The sequence below is a fragment of the Equus caballus genome, chromosome 9 (assembly GCF_041296265.1).
Source record: "Equus caballus isolate H_3958 breed thoroughbred chromosome 9, TB-T2T, whole genome shotgun sequence".
Classification (NCBI taxonomy): domain Eukaryota; kingdom Metazoa; phylum Chordata; class Mammalia; order Perissodactyla; family Equidae; genus Equus; species Equus caballus.
Window position 1 is genome coordinate 79687686 of NC_091692.1, and position 20874 is coordinate 79708559.

A 20874-nucleotide genomic window follows, 5' to 3' on the forward strand; every position below is an offset into this window, starting at 1 on the left:
ATACATTGTTATAGTTAAGTGCAGCCCTTTTGCATGCATTAAGAACTTACAGTCATTTTCTTCATGTGTTTCTAAGGACACAATCACATAACCCTGGCATGGTGATTTCTATGCTTTCTTCTGTATATATAGATGGTACCAAAAGTTACAGCCCAAAGTGGTCTTTTATTTCCCATATTCTTCCTTTTTCCTGGATACTTCTCCTTTATAAACTTTATGCCTAGTTCATTTGAAAAAAAAATACATTTTAAGGTTGGCCCTGTGACCTAGTGGCTAAGTTTTGCACACTTTGCTTTGGCAGCCTGGATTTGTGGGTTCGGATCCAGGACACAAACCTACACCTCTTGTCAGCTGTGCTGTGGCAGAGCCCCACATATAAAATAGAGGAAGACTGGTATAGATGTTAGCTCAAGGCTAATCTTCCTCAAGCAAAAAAGGCATGGGAAAGATTGGCACAGATGTTTGCTCAGGGCTAATATTCCTCAGCAAAAGAAAGAAAGAAAGAAAGAAAAAATACACAGTCTACTTATTCTATTGTATCATTTGTTTCTCTTAAAATAGAATATTTATGATCCCACCAGGACAATCAAAAATTTCCTTTTATTATTTTTATCTGCTGAGAGAATGGATTTCTTAAATTTAAATTTCAGATAATGATTAGCTTCTTAGTAACAAAACCACTGACCAAAATTGCCACTATTTATTGGGCACCTATGTACAGGACTATGTGCTGGTCCTCTTACATCTTCACAAATCTTAAAATATAGATTTTTCCCTCTATTTTACATAGGAGAGATCTTTGCTTCAAGAGAGGAAGTGGCCTTGCCCGAGGTCAGAAAGTTGGTAAATAGAACTGGAATCAGGGTTAGTCTTGCTTCATAGCTAAACTCTTGACAGTTTGACATACTGTTTACCTGTAACCTAATATGAATAGATAATAAGTAATTATCTATTTTGTGTGTATCCTTCATTGGATTACAGGATTATATTTGATTCTGTTGAGTAGACTCAAAGTATACATTTCAGGAAAGACATTCGACTCTGCAAAAAGTCTCTCTTAATTATAAGTTTTGTGATAACATAAACCATAAAGAATTTAGCAACATGTAATCCCATGCTGAAAGTTATTATTGTTTTGCCCAAATATATCATCTAAGTATCTCTATCTTAATTTTTTTACTCATCATCTATTTGTCACATATTCATATATGTGACCAACAGAATTTTAAAAGAAGAATTTAAAATATAACCACCACAAAGATGGTTATTCCCATTGAATGTTACTTATACTGAGTAGATAGATTGCAGGGGAACATTTCGAGGCCAAGATCTAAAACAGAGCCACGAGATTTGTGAAATATTTGATTTTCTTAAATTTCAAGCATTTTACCTATTGTGAAATAATCTTAACCATTCTATACTTTTTATCTAAAGGCAAAATGCAAAATCCTCTCTTACACTTAACTGATTAGGTTTCAAATTGTTTCATACACAATTCTATATATTTCTATTTTTTACTTTTTTTAGTCATTTTTTTCCTTCTTCTTATTCCCAAAACGCCCTAGTACATAGTCGTATGTTCTAATTGTGAGTGCCTCTGGTTGTGGCATATGGGACGCCGCCTCAGCATGGCCTGAGGAGCTGTGCCAGATCCGGGCCCAGGACCTGAGCCCGTGAAACTGCGGGCCGCTGAAGCAGAACATTCGAACTTAACCACTTGGCCACAGGGCTGGCCCCATATTTCTAAAATCAAATGAAAACGCTTAAGGTTAAATAATTTCTCTTTACTGTACATGTGAAATAAAAATTTACAACATACAATTACTAATAAAAGTTAAAACAATCAAACATATATATAATTAAACTTAAAAAATAAAAAGTATTTTATACAATCACTCTAGTAAAAAAAAACAAAATATACAGTCACTCTAGTAAAAGTTTAAAAAATTAAATTTGAAGTTTCAGTCTAGTACTGTTCTCATGGGTGATTCTTTTTACCAACTACTACTAAATTTTTTCCTTTATCTATATTGAAGTTTAAGTCGAACACATTTTTTTTTGTTTTTTATTCTTCTCCCCAAAGCCCCCCAGTATATAGTTGTAGATTCCAGTTGTGAGTGCCTCTGGTTGTGCTATGTGGGATGCCGCCTCATCGTGGCCTGATGAGCAGTGCCACGTCGGCACCCAGGATTCGAACTGGCGACACCGTGGGCTGCCGAAGCGGAGCGCGCGAACTTAACCACTGGGCCACAGGGCCGGCCCCATAAGTCAAACACATTTTAAAATATTTTTCTAACTAAAATATTTCTTATTTTTCTAATTTTGAAGGTTTCTAGTACAAACATGTCACCCTTGGGTTCTCTCTGTGGCTGTATGGCAGCTTCTTACAAACAAGTCTTGCATGGCCTGGTCTTCTGCCTTTAGTCTGAGCAATATTTGGAGAAGGGTCCTTCTGCTCATCTTCCGGTAAGAGACCTAATTAAACCATTTTGCGTTATGGTGGTTTTGGGTCTGTAGCAAACAGAGCTGCAAGTGGCTATATACTCTAGCCTCTCCCTTTTTTGTGTGTGAGAAAGATTGGCCCTGAGCTAACATCTGTTACCAATCTTCCTCTTTTTGCTTGAGGAAGATTGGCCCTGAGCTAACATCTGTTACCAATCTTCCTCTTTTTGCTTGAGGAAGATTGTCACTGAGCTAACATCTGTGCCAATCTTCTTCTATTGTTTTGTATGTGGGACACCACCATAGCATAGCTTGATGAGTGGTGTGTAAGTCGGCGCCCAGCATCGGAATCTGTGAACCCTGGGCTGCCAAAGGGGAGCACGTGAACTTAACCACTACGCCACTGGGCTGGCCCTAGTCTCTCTTTTTAAAGGAATTACAGTTAAATGTTTTAAATAAATTCCATTCTAGGTAAATAGAATAATTTTTAGGTGATATAGATAGGTATAATTTTTTGAATAATTTGAAATAATTGATAATTTGAATAATTTGAAATATGAAATTATGAATAATTATGAAAACAACTAAAAACAAAAAAAATATTTAGGTGATTAATCCTACCACTTGTATAAATGGTGAGATTTATAAATGGATTTATGAATGATAAAAAGTTTTTGTTTTAATAAGTGGTGAATAGCAAAATCTCACCATTCTTAGCCAAGCAAAGAATGTATTTATGTAATAAATAAGACAGCTTAAGAATCGCTGTGAATTCCTTTTCTAGGCATTGTCTCATGTTATGGTCTTTTCCTCTGCAGAGCTCTCTGTGTTTCATTTTCTGGTGTAAAGCCTCTCTAAAAACAGAATTAAAACTATTCCAACTCTCTGTCTATTTCTCTCCAGACTTCTACCTAGAGTGGATGTAATAAAAAATAAAGTTATTGAACACATGGTTTTAATAATGAAAAACTTGAAAGACATCATACAATATCAAGAACATATATAAATGTCTCAGTTTGCTAATTAACTAGATTTCAGAAAGATTCACTATTAGGTCTTTTAAATGTAGATTTAGGCCACTACATCGACCTGTCTAAAACAAAGTAACAAGATCAGAGTTTTTTAAAGTAATCTTAAAACTTTACAGAAGAAACTTTAGGGAGAAAATAAAAAGAAAACAATCATAGATTGATTAAGTAAATTGTAGAGTAAATATGCAATAGACTACTAGAAAACTGTTAAAAATCCAGTAATTTTGTACATTTTGACATGGAATGATGTTCATAATATATTGTGAATTAAAAAAAATTGTTTTAGAAAAGTATGTTTAGTGTGAACACCACTCTTTCAATTTCCCAGACTAAAACCGTCAATTCCTTCTTGACTCTTCTCTTTCTCTTAGATTCCACTTCCAATTCTTCAGGAAATCTTTTTGGTTCCTCTTTTAAAATATGACATCATCTCCTATGCGATAGGCTCGTATCTCGTTCTCCTTGCTCTTACCTTTGCCTCCCTTAAGTCTGTTCTCAACACAGCAGTCAGAGCGATTTCTTTACAACATAAGTCATATCATATTTATTGTTTGTTCTCACCCTCCAGTCGCTCCCACCTCATACAAAGTAAAAGCCAAACTCCTTACAACAGACTCTAACACTTCCATGATCTCTCATCTCCTACTCTCTTCTCACTCCACTCCCCTCCCACTCCATTAATTTCCTTACTGGTCCTAGAACATACTAGGCATTCCACCTTAAGCTGTTGCATATCCCTGGAAGGCTCTTCCTCCAGATATCCACATGGATGACTTGCTCACTTCCCTTAAGTACTTCCTCAAATGTTCATCTCAATTTTAAAATTGCAAACCACCTTCCAGCTTCATCTCTAGCATTCTCTGGGCCCCTTTCCTATTCTCTCTATTCTATTTATTTATATTTTTTTAATATAGCCTTTCGCATTTCCTAGTATACAATTCAATATCTACTCATTATAGCTGTTCTTTGTTGTCTGTTTCTCTCTAAAGAAAGTAAGGTCCATAACAGCATAGATCTTTGTTCATTCTGTTTACTCCTATATTCCAAATATCCAGAACAGTGCCTGGCATATAGAATGTATTTAATAGATATTTCTGGAATAAAGTTTTTTTTTTTAATAATATGGAACCTAGTCTCAAGGAGCATACGTTACCTGATAGTGAAGATTATGACTGGAAAATAGGGAGGGGTAGATAGAATTTTTATGCTTTACTTTTATATATCGGTACTGTGAAAATTTCTGAAATGGTATCACTTTTATAACAGTAATGCATATCTACAAACAAAAAGAGACAACAAAGCCATCCTTAATTCTATTACATTCAGTACTGACTCCTCCTATGCAATAAAATGGACTTGTATATGAACTTCCATTAAAATACTTTTGTGGCTACATCCTTCAGGCAATGTGATTCTAATCTACTGTTTTAAATTTCTTTTCATGATGAAGGAAAGATTCTTGATGCATGTTTCACTATGAGTTAAGGAGAGAAGTTAAAATGCAGACTGGAATTTGGAGTGCTATCCACCTTTGAGATCGAATTTACCCATAACTTTTGAAGAAACCACAGAAGAAGAAGGAAACCACACAAAACCATACCTTGACTTGATGTGACTCAAAAGACCTGGAAGTCTATGTGGGCAAATGTACATGACAGTTATGAGTGTATCTATATTTGTAAAGCTCATCAGATGGAGTAACATCCGTGATTTTTTTTTTTTCCAAAAAACAGCCAGCCTTAAATATAGGAAAAAAAATAGGTAATAGATTAAAGATTTTGTAAGAGTCGAATGTTGGCAAAATATATTTCTATTGGCTGATCATAGCATCCCAAATAAGCAGAAATAAGAAATTGTCTGCAAGACTACTGTTAAGATTTGTGCATGTTTTCTGGGAGGATGAACACTGGAACTAGCAGAACTGCATTGCATTCTGATCAAGTAATTAGCTATTTCCGTATTGAAACGATGGATCAAAAAAAGGTAAATATTATGGGATAAGAAGATTTAGGAGGGAATTGTCAAGAGTGTGGAGCAGTGGCAGAGGGCAGGGCAGGTGGGAGGGGCTGTGAAAGAGGCAAGAGGCTGAGTCACTGGTCGCAGGAGTTCCTTAAGGGACTCCCAAATAAATCTTCGACTTTATTATTGCCCCTACTAATAGCAAACAGAATTGCATCTCTTTCATGCAATCATTCATTCACTCAGCAAAATTTCATTGAGCACATACTGTGTCACAGCCCTGAGGCAGGCAAAAGTGTAGTTTGTAGGAGATTAAGACATAGCATGTGCCTTTGCAAGGGACTGCACTGGAAATTGAATGAGGTCAAGTGTCTGTTGCTTCCTGAACCAGAGCAGCCTTTGTCAAGCTCACTTGGAGCTTTCCCTTCATTTCCTGAAGGGACCCAGCCAGTCCCAAAGCTGCCAGGAGCATGCAGCAGTTTACACAATCCGACTCCAGGCTGCTGGAGCAGCTCACGTGCCCAGCTGCTTGGACGGTGACAGGGAAGGCAGCTGTGCGAGCCCACAGGCCTTGCTTGGCCACCCAGGAGCTGTCCCTGGAGGGGAGAGGCCGGGGCTACAGCCCACCTGGCTACTGCAGGACATTGAGAGGTCAAGGGGGAAGGGCCTGGAGTCTACAAACCATCACCTTCAACACTAAACAGTGTAGAACAGGGCTTTTGGGGGCCTCCTAGAGCCCAAGTAAACAGTGTTAGGAGCTAAGGCTGGCATTCAGCTTCTTGATTCTTGTTGCTTCGTGTGGAGAGGAGATTAAGAGATGGGCTCTGGACAAGCATAAAGCTTAGTTCAAGCAGAAGCTATACAACTGAACATCTGAGTGACTACAAGTGAGTTACTCAACATCTCTGGGGTTCAGTGGCCTCATCTGTAAACTAGAAGAAATGATAAAATCACCCTCATGGGGCTATCATGAGGATTAAGGGAGAAAATGTATGTCAAGTAATTATCATATATCCTAGAATATAGTAAAGATCAATACACTTGGCCATATTGACCTTTATTTTATTTTCCTTTTTTTGTGTGTGTGTGAGGAAGATTGGCCCTGAGCTAACATTTGTTGCCAATCTTCCTCTTCTTTTTTTTTTCTTGAGGAAGATTGTCACTGAGCTTAAATCTGTGCCAGTCTTCCTCTATTTTATGTGGGATGACTCCACAGCATGGCTTGATGAGTGGTGCTAGGTCTGCGCCCAGAATCCAAACCTGCAAACCCCAGGCCGCCAAAGTAGAGCATGCGAATTTAACCCCCATGCCACTATGCCAGCCCCCATATTAACCTTTATTTTTATTTTCATTTTTTTCATTTATCAGTTTCTGGACCTGCTTCCTCATTTCTCTGATTTATCCTAATATTTATTAGGCACCTCCTTCTTGCCTGACATTTTACAGCATACAAAGCTAGAGGGGATATTGCTCATTTGCTCTAAGAGCTGTCAGACCATCAACGGAAGAAGAGAGGCACCAAACATTTATCATGTACTTCCTATGTGTCAGGATCTGAAAGGGCATCCTATGCAGACCTAGCCAATGTTCGCAGCAACCTCGTAAGTAGCCAAGTAATATCGCCAGTTTATAGATAAGGAACCCGAGCTTTGCCCTCAGCTAGTGTGCGATGAAGCAGTGTACAGTACAGATTTACAAGGCAGAATGTCCTGGAATAAAATCCACCTCTCCCCTCACTACTAAGTATGCTACGTGGTGAGGCCTCATGAGCCGCTCTAAGCCTCTCATTATTTAATCGTAAGACGGGAATAATAGGGGCCGGCCCCATGGCCAAGTGGTCAAGTTCGCGCACTCTGCTTCGGCGACCCAGGGTTTCAACGGTTTGGATCCTGGGCACGGACATGGCACCACGCATCAGGCCATGTTGAGGTGACGTCCCACATGCCACAACTAGAAGGACCCACAACTAAAATATACAACTATGTACTGGGGGGATTGCGGGAGAAAAAGCAGAAAGAAAGAAAAAAAAGAAGATTGGCAACAGTTGTTAACTCAGGTGCCAATCTTTAAGAAAAAAAAAAAAAAGATGGGAATAATAGCCAGTTCACTGGGTTTTCCAGAAGACTAATGGTATCAAATACCCAGACTAAACTCAGGTTCCAGACACATAGATGGCATTAAGTAACATTATATTGTGAGAATTGACATATGAGTGTAGGTCTGACTCCACTAAAACGTACTCTTCTATTATAAGTTGTAAGGAAATGGGCTAATTGAACATTTGCTTAGAAAGCATTAAAACTCAGTTTTAGATATGAGTCCTTTCTACAATATTTGTATGCTTTTGCTTTTTAAACTCATTTTTAATTTTTGACAAGTGGAAAAGATATGTCTGTATTAGTTAGAGTACAGGTTATACAGCTCTAACAAACAGGTCCAAAACACACGGTGGCTTAAATAAGATAGAAACTTGCTTCTTTCTCTCTCATGTAATAGTGTAGCAATGAGTGGCCCAGGTTGGCTGAACCACACTGCTCCACAGAACATTAAGGGAACCCAGGCCAAAGCTGGACCCTGCTCTAGGTTCCAGCCCGCGGGAAGACCAAGAAGAGGACAAGTGGAGGGCAAAGTACATCCTTTAAGCAAGTGACGTGGAAGTTGCAAACAACACCCCCCCCCCCCCCATTCTATTGGCTCCATCAAGCTGCAAAGGATGCTGAGAAATGTAGTCTCTAGCTGATCACTCACATGTCCAGAGAAAACTCTAACTATGCAAGACAATTGAGAAGAGAGAAAAAGTAATCATGTCTGGGGAAACGTAAAGCTGATTTTAATTAACAGTAAATATATCATGCCCCTCTAATAATTTGGTTGGTTTTCCTTTTATATGCTATGGATTGTGTTGGCCAGTAGGATTATGGGCTTGGCAATTTTTGAAAACTATGGCAGGCACCACTTTCAGACACAGCCTGAATAGAATCCCCTAGAGCATATCTTCTTCTACTATGGCAGGGGTAACTATTCTTTCTCTTCTCTATTTTTGTCAATCATTCATATTTTATTTCAACTGCCTATTTATATGCACATCTTCTTTTCTAGAAGCTCTTCTTCACGTAGGTAAGGATCCTGTCTTATATACCTTGATATCTCAAGGGCCTAGCAGTGAGTTTGCATATATTAGAAGATTAATATTGAATGAATAAGTGAATAAACTAAAATCTAATATGTGAATATAAATATATTCATATATACATTTATATTTATTATATACAAATATGTAATATATATAAGTAAATATATTTATTTATATTAAGTAATATAAATATATTTCTTAAATGTTGGTTGACATTTATTGAGTATGTTTTATGGGGTGTTGTCAGATGACAATGCATGATGAAAGAATAGATGTCCCCCAACCTCATTGTGTACTTTAAATATATTCAAATGTATTTATTCTCATATTGGGTATATTCTTCATTCCCTGAGGTATATAAAAGCACTTAGTTACTTGCACAGCAAATAGTGAAGCTTGGGCAACTTCAAGGTTAAGATGTATATTTTTTTGTGATCTGAAGGGTTTTAAAGAAAGATACTTTTCTCGCTCTTGGGGATCTGCTACGTTTGTCCTCATTCCCAGCTGAGTCTTTGAAAGGTTTGTGATCCAAGTAAAGTTTACAGGAAGCTTCTTACCTTCCCGAAGCAGTTTATAAGAACCTAAGACAGGTTTCTCTCCACTCCCAACAAAATAAGCTTGTCTGTTGATTTATTGCACTTTCCTCTCTTTTCCTGAAATCTCAATCTCTATTTGAAAAAGAACAAGAAACTTTGCCTGTTTTTAATTTTCATTTCCCCGGCAAGCTGTCTCACTTTTTCTTTCCTTTCATTTTTCATAAATGATGTCTTTCCCTCATTGCCCCCTCCCCCTCCCCAGTGGCCACTGGTTTGAGCTTCTTTGTCCAAAATTTTTGCCTTTGTTTTCTCAGCTACAATGCAATGAAGTGTCTTCTTCAAAATGTTTTGACCTCAAACAAAATGGGTTTCAGGAGAAGCTCTCCTGTTCCTCACCCTGTTATGTATTATCGTATTATAGATCCAGGGAAATCGATATATTGCAATTTATTTTTAATAACCTGCGTATTTAACAAATATAGACAAGAGGACTGAAAATGTCTTTAACCGTTTCAAAGGAGACAGAGAACCCATAAAATCTGTTGGTTGGTTGTAAATCTGGTTAAAATTATTGAATTTGATGAATACTACTTATATCTATCTTAAAACAAACTTGGCTATATTTGTTCTTAACTAAACTATTTTCCAATCAAATATATGCCATTCAGCAAATAGCCTTTCCAAAAAAATACTGCTACTTTTGTAAAGTTTGATAAAATGTTCTAGCATCTCTATATTGCATATAAATTTTGCTATGTGTGTGTATGTATATTTAGATATTATATGTGTCTGAATTTTGAGTTGTTTGCTGTCTGTTAGTCACTTCTTTATCTGTCGCTAGAACCTAAAAATTCTCTACACAGCATATACACTCAATAACTGTTTGCTGAGTAAAAAACATTCCCTTACTCACTAATTTGAGCATCCAGTCTGTGCCCAGCATTATACCAAGCACTGGTAAACACAAGTGAATAAAACAGAGTCTTTGCTCTAAAGAGTTCAGAGTCTAAATGGGGAGAGTGAGACAATTGTAATAATTGTGATAAATTGCCTGATAAATGTGTTAACGTGAACAGGTCCTAGACTAGTTGGTGTGGGGACACATCCAGATCTGGATGGTAAATGTTTTAAAAGACAAATAGTTTCCCCAGGCAAAGAAAAATAGGATAGAGTTGTGGATAGAATATATGTCTAGGAGTCTAAATACTAGAAAAATGTGAACAATATGTTTTTCTATTCACTAAAAATGATGGTAAATACTGAATAATCAATCATACCATTGTGAAAATTGAAGTTTGAAGTTTGCTTTACTGAATTACACATTGAAAGCATATAAATGCCCAGAGTTGACATCATAGCTTTTGCTGCAGAAATAAAGTCTGATACCTTAGCTATCCCTCAGAATTTGTGCCCTTCCTTGACATGCTGTGTGAATGCAGAGAATTCACATGGCTCAGTACTAGGGAATTGAAGATGCTCATAAAAACTTCTGCCTACTTATCTTCCTTTAAGCAAAGGAAATGGACACTGAAGTCAGGCAATCCTCAGCAAAGATAGTGGGCGTTTATCAGGGGAGTAATCTTAGGTAAGTGACCTCAAAGTCACGGAGATCCAGGGTCCTCAAAGTTGAGAGAAGGCCAAGAATAGCTAGTTCAGAGTGAAGATTAAATGAGATAAACTATCTCCGTTAGTCAGAGTTCTCCCAGAGAAACGGAGCCAATAGAATGTGTATATATACATATATATGAAGAGATTTACTATAAAGAATTGGCTTACAAGACTATGGACGCTAATAAGTCTCAAGACGTGCAGACTGAGCCAGCACGCTGGGGACCCAGGAAAGCCGATGATGTATCAGAAGGCCTGAGAGCAAAGAGAATCAACGATGTGGTTCCAGTTGAAAGGCTGGCAGGCTTGAGACCAAGGAAAAGCCAATGTTTCAGTTCAAATCTGAAGGCAGCAAAAAACTGATGTTTCAGTTTGCAGGCAGTCAGGCAGAAGGAATTCTCCCTTATGGGGGGAGGGTCAGCTGTTTGTTCTATCCAGGCCTTCAACTCACGGTATGGTACCCAACCACACTGAGGGGACAATCTATTTTACTCAGTCTACGGATTTAATGTTAATGTCATCCAAGAATACACTCACTCAAACACCCAGAATGATGCTTGACCAAATACCTGGGCACCCCACAACCCAATAAAGTTGACACATAAAATTAACCATCACAGTATCTAAAGTTCCATGCACAACGACTGAAACAGGGCTTCAGAAAAGTTTTAAATAAATGAAAGAATAAATAAAACCATGACAAAAACAAAGACAAATGGTTTGCTTAATCATTGTTTAATAGGGAACAGAAAAAACTTGGCATCACATAAATAATTACTCCTGGAAAAACTAAAGATCACTTTGGGAGAGTGAGATAGAAGAGTGAGAGGGAGGAACGGATCTCAGGAATTTACTATAAAATGCAGGGTATTGACATAGTTTTCCCCGGAGCAAACGTGGCATACAATCAACCACAGCAAACCACAGAATGAGAAAATCAGCTTGTGGCCAACCCAAAGGACAACTTTCGAACCACAAGCTGGGATGCCTGATGCGCCATAATTCTAGTGGAAATTCAACATGGAAATGAAGGGAAAAATCCTTAGATTTGATGCTGTGTCTGTCCCTGGACTCTATATTCAACAACTCCTGCAAGACAACAGATAAGGGCATTGCAACCAAGGAGGATAGTTAAGACTTAATTTTCCCCAGAGAAATAAAGGGAACTCCTGATGGAAAAGAAGCTATAGACGTTAATGTAGCATGGGGTACGTTTTTAAACAGATTGCATCATTTTGACTTGAATGCATCTGAATATTTTACACTAATTCAGTGCCTGCTGATTCATTACGCTGATTACTACCACTTCTGTTGCATTCATACAAAAACATTGTAAGGTAAATGCAAGTATCTATCTTACAAATGCAGATACTGGACCTTAGAGAAGTAAAGGTTAACGTCACATATCCAGAGAACACTGGATACAGGAGTCAAACCCAAGTCCTCCTACTCCAAATTCAGGACGTTTAATAGCCTTGAGTATTCTTCACAGTTGATCCTTGACTGTTGCATGAAGCATGATAAATTGAGATGCATATTTTTGAAGCTCCTCGAAGACTCCACAAGTTACAAGAAGTCCGGCCTCCTACACGCTTAGGTAAAATAAAGTTTGTGTCCATATTTTATCATCTGAATGTACAGCAAAATGGGAAAATCTTACCTAGAGAAAGTAACACTATGCCCAGTTGCACCATTCATCATAGCGAAAAGGGAAATTTAGTATTTGTTTAGTCATAGTAGGAAGAGATGGAGAAGAGCTTCCTCCTTACAATATTTTTAATTCACCTTCATCATTAAATTCATGCTACAGGTGCTTGACAGTACTCTTCAGTGGCTAAGAACATGTGCTGTAGGTATTATTCTAGAACAAAGGAGAACAAAGAGACATGAAAACTAAACCTTTAGATCCTGACTTGGCAAAGCATATCTACAAAGGCTATTACTGGATCAATTGTTTTCAATAAAAATAAAAAATGCAGTACATTTTTAACATGATGAATCTAGTTAAAGGAAATATTGGTGTCTCTTGTACCATTCTTACAACTTTTCCATAAGTTTGAATTTTATCAAAATAAAAATTTTGGAGATAAAAAGCAAAAACAAAGTAGCGTAAAATACCTCATCTCAAAAAAAGAATATTGTCTTTGTAGCTGGATAGGCTTGATTTGAACATGAGTTGTGCCATTCCTTAGGTATGGGACTTTTAGAGAGTTATTTAATCTTTCCAAGTTTCAATATTCTCATCAATAAAATGAAATAAAAGAAACTAATTATGAAAATTTGTTGTGAAAATTAAATAAAATATTTTATTTAATATGCTTAGCAGAATTCAGCATATCATACCAAAAATAAATGTCTCATGATAATTATAATAATTAGCATTTGTTTGATGAGTTTAATTTGCCTATATTATCAGGACAATTGTTTTACTCTTTTTCTTCAGGAAGATCTGTCTCAGAATTAGTGTGAAAAGATTTTGCCACATCTGGGCCCCTTAAGACATCAACAACGATCTCAGAGACTGTCAAGGTATATTATTCGCTACGCTTTGGATAATCACATATCTCGTTGGGAAAAGCCACTGGGTTATTTTTATAAGGCTAATGGGTTGTTTTTATAAGGCTAATAATAAAAACTTCTAGAAAGAGTGAAGAGCTCTGTTTTATAGATTCCTGTCTTGTCCCTAGCAGTGTTTGTCAAAACAAGGGCTTTTCCCACAGGAAAATCTGTCAGAAAACCCAACCTCTCCAGTTACTGTTTAATACCAACTCCCTTTTAACGGGCCCACCAAATAAACCAGAAAACCTACTGCTTACAGAAAATTATGATGGTCTAAAAAAATATGGTTGGTATAAAAAATAACTTACAATTGTCAGTAAAATTACCATAGATAATTATAAGAATAATAATACCAGCTGACACTACTTTATACTTTTAGGCAATTTGAAGTTCCTGTATGATTCCACTTAGATAACATTCTTTAGTTGACAAAATTACAGAGATAGAGAATGGATCAGTGGTTGCCAGAGGTTAGTGTGGGATGGGGGTGAGGGTGAGAGAAGGATGTGTATATAGTTATTGAAAGTCAACATGAGGGATCCTGGTGGCCATGGTAATAGCGTTGTTCTGTATTTTGATTGTGATGGCGGATACAAGAAACTACACCTATGATAAAATTGCATAGAACTAAATGCACACACACACATATGTGAGTGTGGGTAAAACTGATACAATCTAAATAAAATTGGTGAATTTTATCAATGTCAATTTTCTGGTTGTAGTATTGTGCTACAGTTTTGCAAGATGTTACCATTAGAGGAAACTAGATAAAGAGTACTTGTGATCTGTCTGTATCATTTCTTTCAACTGCATGTGATTTTACAATTTTCTCAAAATAACAAAGTTTAATTGGGAAAAAAATTACCTAATGTCTTTTCTTTTTTTTTATTGAGGTATAATTGACATGCAGCATTCTGTTTCAGAGGTACAACATAATGTATATATTGTGAAATGACCACCACAATAAGCCTAGTTAACATTCCTCACCATACATAGTTACAGAATATTTTTTCCTCTGATGAGAGCTTTTAAGATTTATTCTCTTAGCAACTTTCAAATATGTGATACAGTATTATTAACTATAGTCGCCATGCTGTACATTGCATCCCCGGGACTTATTTATTTTATAACTAGAGGTTTGTACCTTTTGACCACCTTCATCCACTTTGCCCACCTCCCACCCCCTACCTCTGGCAACCACAGTCACTTAATCTCTTTTATCTACCTTCATGCCAATAGTAATCTTTTGAGGTGGAGGAGAGAGATTTTTCTCTAGGCCATTTATATACATTTTAATAACGCTTTGATCTCTGTCCAACTTCCATGTAGAACCTTCTGCCTTTTAAAAGACCAGTAACTAATACAGAACTTCTGAGTCCACCATCCCGAGAGAAACAAATTAGGCAAATGCGGATATATGAGATTTGTCATTTGATGAATAAACAAGAACTTCTCCAGGGAGAAGAGGAGCAGCTTGAGTGAGCACGGTTTCTTGAGTATGTGGAGGGGGAGAATGAAGTTATTGTTATCTGCTGTGACACCTAGAGCAGCCTGCCCACCACCAACGACGACTGTCCGTGGCAAGAGTCTGGGATCAATTAAGGAAAAGTGAACTTCTAACCTATGTGAACTGTCACGGTGGAGTCCTGGCCTGGCTGATCTTCGAGTTTCCAGAGGTTAATGACAGCACTCCACAGCTGACAAGAACCTCCCCTCTTTTCTACCTCCACTGACTAAACTCTGCCCTCTGAAGCCCCAGAGGGAGAAAGTTCGCTTTCCCCTTATTTCTAGAGTAGAAAAAAAAGAAAAGATAAATATAGTCTTGTTCGAGAAGGAACCTCCCTTATCTAGAGCAGTGGCTGATACGTAATGGGTGCTCAATATATTTTTATCAACTATTAATATAAAATAAACCCTAAGAGGAGTTCAGCTCACAGTTCCTGATCTAAACACCAGTAATAATAATGATGATGATGATAATAATAATAATATCAATCATCTATCTGTTAAATGCTTCCTATGTATCAGACGTTGTCTTTATATATGTAGGCACCAATCATTCAAGTATTCTGTACAATAGATGCTATTTTTAATGGCCATTTAATAAAGGCAGATTGAACAACTTCCCAGGTCACACAGCTATTCAGTGGCAGAGCTGGCTGTAAATATAGCCAAAGCAATCCCAGCACTTGTGGTTAAACCACCAGCTTGTCTTGCCTCCAATAATTTACCAGGAGCATCCATTCATTAGGCAGAAGTATGTATTCAAAAGTGAAGGCATCCACTTTGGTTTTGAGCTTAACCAAAATTCTCATATAAAATTTCAAAAAGCATTCTAACAGCCCTTTTAATGTTTATAACAATCCTATGAAGTGGAAGTTATCAGCCCTAGTTTATTAATGAGAAAATGGTGTCAACATGGTTCAGTGGTTTAAAATGATAACCCATTTAATAAGTGTTGAACTCTGTCTCCTGAGTTTAATCTTCTAAACCAGGCACTTGAGTTTACCATATACTGTTGAATGTTGCATTTCAGGGTTAATTTTGCATCAGCAAGAATTTTAATTCAGTTTTAACGTCTGACTCTGACTAACTAGGTTAATTGAGTTCATTGAGGTACAATTTGCTCATCTCATAATATGAAGCTAATGATACAACCTATGCTTTCTGTCTCAGTGGGTTTTCATGAAGAAAAGATGAGATGTGAAAAGTCTTTGCCAGCTGTAAACTTGCAGGCACATTTAAATTGCCACTGTTATTATTTTTCAGAATCATTTTTATTTCCAGGAAACAATGCCAAAACGGGAAGCTCACTGGATTATAATTTGGGGGCATTATACATTCAAATCAGAATTCATTTATTTATTTATTCATTTATTTGTTCAACAAGTGGGTTTTGAGTATCTATTGTATGAGACGAACACTATACGAGACCCTGTAGAATATACAAAGGAATTGCTCTTTGAGCAAATATTACCTGTCAAATTGTAGCTGTACAGAATACATGGCTTTTCACCATTAGTCCATCCGCCATCCACAACTATATTCTGAGCATGACTCAGTCATTAATAAATACTTCATGCAAATTATTAGAAAATTACTATGTTACTCAAGCTTAGCACCATCTGTGTTATCCATGTTTTCTGCCCCAAACACACACACACACACACACATATCCTGACTAGGCAGTGTCCTAGGCTGTGGGTATTCAGAGTCTCATAATCTATGTGTGAAGTTAGGCAATTAAATCAATTACTGTAATTATAAGAACTACAAGGGGTTATGCAGAGAAGTCTGTGACTTCACAGTCTACTGCTAACGCAAGACCTTGCAAAATCACTTAGCCTTTGTGTCAACCACATTAGACTAAAAGAAAAAATGGGTCTGAAAACTAGAAAATTCGATGTGGTGATGTTTTAAAACAACTCACAACAAGGGGATATTTGCAAACAAACCTAAATGTTTTCTATTCAATCCAACAGGTGTTCTTTGACACCCTGTGTATGGTCGATACTGAATTTTTTGGCATCTTTGAAAACAACCACCTATTCTCTGTAGGCAGAAATGTATTCTCTAGAGCTGTTTTTCCAATAACATTTATTTTAACAATAATATGCTTAGTCTGCTGTGAAAATACAACTTCACTGATTAGGCAGCCAGCCCAGTCAAACATTGTTTGGGGTTATAATTATAGCTATTTAATTGTTGAACAATCTCATAATAGCTGCAAAAGAATCTCCGTTTGTTTATATGCAGCAATTTAAAACTTGTTTTCTTCTCTTTATTCTTTTTCCTCTTTAAAGGAGAACTCAGGATAAGTCTCGCCTGGAGCCCCAGAGTACAATTAAGCCCTCTACAAAACACATTGGGACTAGGAGGCTCTCTTTTGGTTAAAGCAAGGAGCTTTTGCCATGATTTGTTTTAATTTGATAAACAGAGAGAGCTGTTCTGTTCTGAGGCCTCTTTCCCCCCACTCAGAAAGAGGGTGTTTATGTACAGCTGCGGGGAATTACTCACAAGAGGTTTAAACAGTGGAAAAAGAAAACATCCTCTTTTCTTTTTGGACCCACCCAGCCCACCAAGGTTTACAGACTTAGCCAATGGAAAGATAGATTACGGTTCACTGAAAACTCCCCTTGGAAAATGGAGACCCAGACTCCATCAGGACAGCTACAAGATGTGAAGGGCTGACAAAGTGGCGTTAGCAGCTGCAGGGGCATGGCAAGGAGAAATCCTCTGAAGAGGCTTTGCTTGAGAGACAGCTTGTAGACTAGATCCCGACATAGAGCCATGGTGAGCAGGGTTGTATAAAGATGTGTGGTGGGAGTGAAATTATGAATGGCACTATGGTCCCTACAGGGTCGGTAAACTCCGTTTTAGCCAAAATGAACAAAATCTAGATTTTCCTGCTTTTATTTTGTACAATTTTTGGATAAAGAATAGAATGGTCTATTTCAAATTTTCCCTCAACTCAAGTAATCTTTTTCTAGGCATTTTATTTAACTACATTGATCTGTTCAAAATAGAAGTAGAAAATTTAGCTAAATGAGAAATTCGGTTAAAAGATCTCAGAGTAACTTAACAACACCTTGAAATGAGTGGTTAAAATTTTAATAAATCAATCAGTAGCTATGCTATTATTGTTTCAAATTAAACATCAAAAGTTTTGATTTGTGGGCTATTTTTAAATATACTAAGTATTGGCCCACTTGCAAGTCTCTACAAGGAAATACATTTACTGTTGCAAGCAGGATGGATTTTGAGCTTTAAAAATATGCAGTAAATGTTTATTTCCATTACTTTTGAGTTTTCATGATTTTTTGAGAAGTAAGTCATGGAGTAGAGTTTTCAGACTAATAAATAATAAATAAATTAAAGATTAATAAGTATATATATTATTTTGAAAGTATAGAATCAAATTGTAATGTTTTGTGGCATTATATTTTACCTACTACAGTTTGAAAAAAAAGAAAGTAAAGAGAAAAATATAGAATATTTTATGTTTGTTTCTTGGAGTAGAAGTCACCAAATTAACTTTTATCAAAACATCCTTATATAGAGCTGTCATGGCTATACATTTCTGGAAAAAATATTTAAAGAAAACTTTCCTGTATGCATGGCTTAATTAAATAGAGCTTTGTTAAATTTTCCTTGAACATTTGTTGAATATAACAGTTGAGTAAATAATTTAACTTAGAATTCCTTAAAACATTAGTATGCCAGCTTTAAATATTTTCTTCAAATTGTCATGAAGATGTCAATCTAGAGACGAAATTCTTAATTTGTCTCGATGTCTCTGCTGTATTGGACTCTTGAAGTATTCTTAAAATCCACTCTCTCTCACTTGCATGTTTTTGTAGAGTGACGTGAAGATAAGTTCAAATTCAATAATTCCAAATTAATTTTATTTACCATTTCTAAATTTACTTTGAATATTGCACCCAAATATGGTGACTCAGTTTATCTATGGTAAACTCAGGTGCTAGGCCATATATACATGCTTTGCAATTTTAAGCTCTCAAAGGATACAAAAAGCAGATTCTTAGATCAAACAGGTTTCTTGTTTGAAAAAAATCTCTCATGATTAACCTGCTTTTTTCCCCTAAAGTATAACTTCGAAGAATATCATTATGCCTACTTCACATGAACGGGTTTTCTTTTTTTGAATGTATTTCATCACTAGGTAGAGATGGAACAAATTCAAACATAATCAGCAATGGCGGTTGTAGAGATTTCATAAAGTATTTAGAATTTTCCATCATCCTCCATTTAAAATGATAACAAACACTTGGTCTTTTAGCCATTTAATTCATATTTTTTACAAAAGAAAATATATCATTCATAGGAAGCACATATGACATAATTGGGGAAGCTCATTGTAATCATTGCCATAAGATTATTCTGGAGAAAATGTTTGGTTTATGCAAATTAGCCAGTAGTTGAAGTAGAGGGATGTTTATTCAGTGTTTTAAGGGAAATAAAATCAAAACCCTAAGTCTCAGTTTTTTGTAGTAAGAAATAAATGACTTCAAGAGATAATTCTCTTCCCTTTCTCTCTCTCCCTCCATTTTGACCTTCCTTTCATGATAAACTTGTTTTCATATTTTTAAATGTCATTGTTAAATTTATTTTTCTCTCCTAAAAAAAAGTGTCTTATTTTTTGTTTATTTCAATGTTGTTTTTCTACAATCTTGCAAAGTCTAACCTATCTGGCACATAATAGCTGCTCAAAAATATTTGTTGAGTGAAAATGAGTAAATTAAGTCATGCATACTCATTGTAGAAAATGTGAAAAATATATGCTTCCCTCCAGAAGAAGGATGTCGGGGAAGAAAAGTGTGCTGGACCTTCCAGGGGTTTATCAGTGTCTGTGCAAAGCCTGCCCTTGGGTTTGTGACTGCCCTTAAGCGGTTTCCCATCTAGTCGTGTCCCTCTTTCCCTCTTTGAAGTCCACTGAGGAGCTGAGCAGAGCTAGAAAGGATAACAGAAGCAAGCCAAATAAGAGGTAGCCTTTAAAACATAATTGCCCTGGACTCCATGGACTTAGAAAAAGTCCATTCATGGCTAGAAGATGAACATTATTTATCCAAAAGGTTGCAGCTGTTACATTCTCTTGAGAAAACACAAAGTAGGACCTATCCACGCCAGGTTTTTCTGATTGCCTAACTTGAATGATTCAGAGATAAAATCCCAAAATAGGCATTTATAAAGGCAAGGATGAGAGGCAGAAAAGACTCAGAACTGAGGTTGGTACTCACTACTGCTGGTTCTTAAACTCCAAACCCATAAGCTATTTTTCTCCCAATTTTGCCATTTTGCCTAGGTGATAGCCCCGGGCCAGTCAAAACGGTCACAGGCAATTCTGTTCTGTCTACGCTACTGGTTATTTCTGAAAAACAATAACGGAAGCACTGAATCAAATAAGGAAACCAGAAATCTTAAGCCCTCAGATAAATAAGAAAACAAAAAAGTGAGAGGCGAGACTTCATTTTCCCAGGAATGTCCACATCTCTATAGAGTCAGTTTCAAAGTGGATTTGCTTTGAATAGGGTTTGGATTTGCCAACAGCCTATTAGTATATAATACACTGCTCACAATGCTCCAAGAAAGGATCTGAAGTTTGTTGTAGTTTTCCCACTTTCCCAGAGATGGGGAGAGCCAAGAGTAAGGGGTGAAGGAAAGTGGGCAAAAGATTGTAAGAGTAGGAGAAAACTTGTTGGATCCAATCCAGCCGTCTTCAAAGGATAACCTCTTCCAAACAGAGCAAACCTTCAGGGGAAGATTATGCAAAGCCCCTGCCTTCCAGCACCCCTGAAAACCTGCCACCCCCGTCCATTCAGATTTGAGGATTAAGAAAACTCGGGGAATGAAAGCATCTATTTATCCCTGGTCCATGTCAAGAATTGTTCTCCTGGGCTGGATCCTATGGGTTTATTGGTGGTGTGATCATTGCTTTTACTTTTTTTTTTTTTTTTGAGGGGGTGGGGAGGGCATCTGTATTATCTGATAGTTCTGTGTTTATATTTTCAGCAAGGATGCTTAATTGTGTAACTCCTGGCTAGGTTTCCCTTGCCAAATGATAGAAATCAAAGTTGGAAAAGACCTA

At 36.9% G+C, this 20874-nt stretch overlaps 1 long non-coding RNA gene across 2 annotated transcripts in view; it reads left to right on the forward strand.

Moving 5' to 3' along the window:
• Nucleotides 1–19517, forward strand: part of LOC111775019 (uncharacterized) — a 47369-nt gene extending 27852 nt beyond the window's left edge. The window contains exons 3-5 of one of the 2 annotated variants that reach the window (XR_002810452.2): nucleotides 2329–2466; nucleotides 13153–13238; nucleotides 14598–19517. This is a non-coding gene — a long non-coding RNA (uncharacterized lncRNA). Of the gene's footprint in view, nucleotides 1–2328; nucleotides 2467–13152; nucleotides 13358–14597 lie in introns of those variants that run through there. The other variant, XR_011421384.1, reaches the window with a different exon arrangement.
• Nucleotides 19518–20874: the final 1357 nt, after the last annotated feature.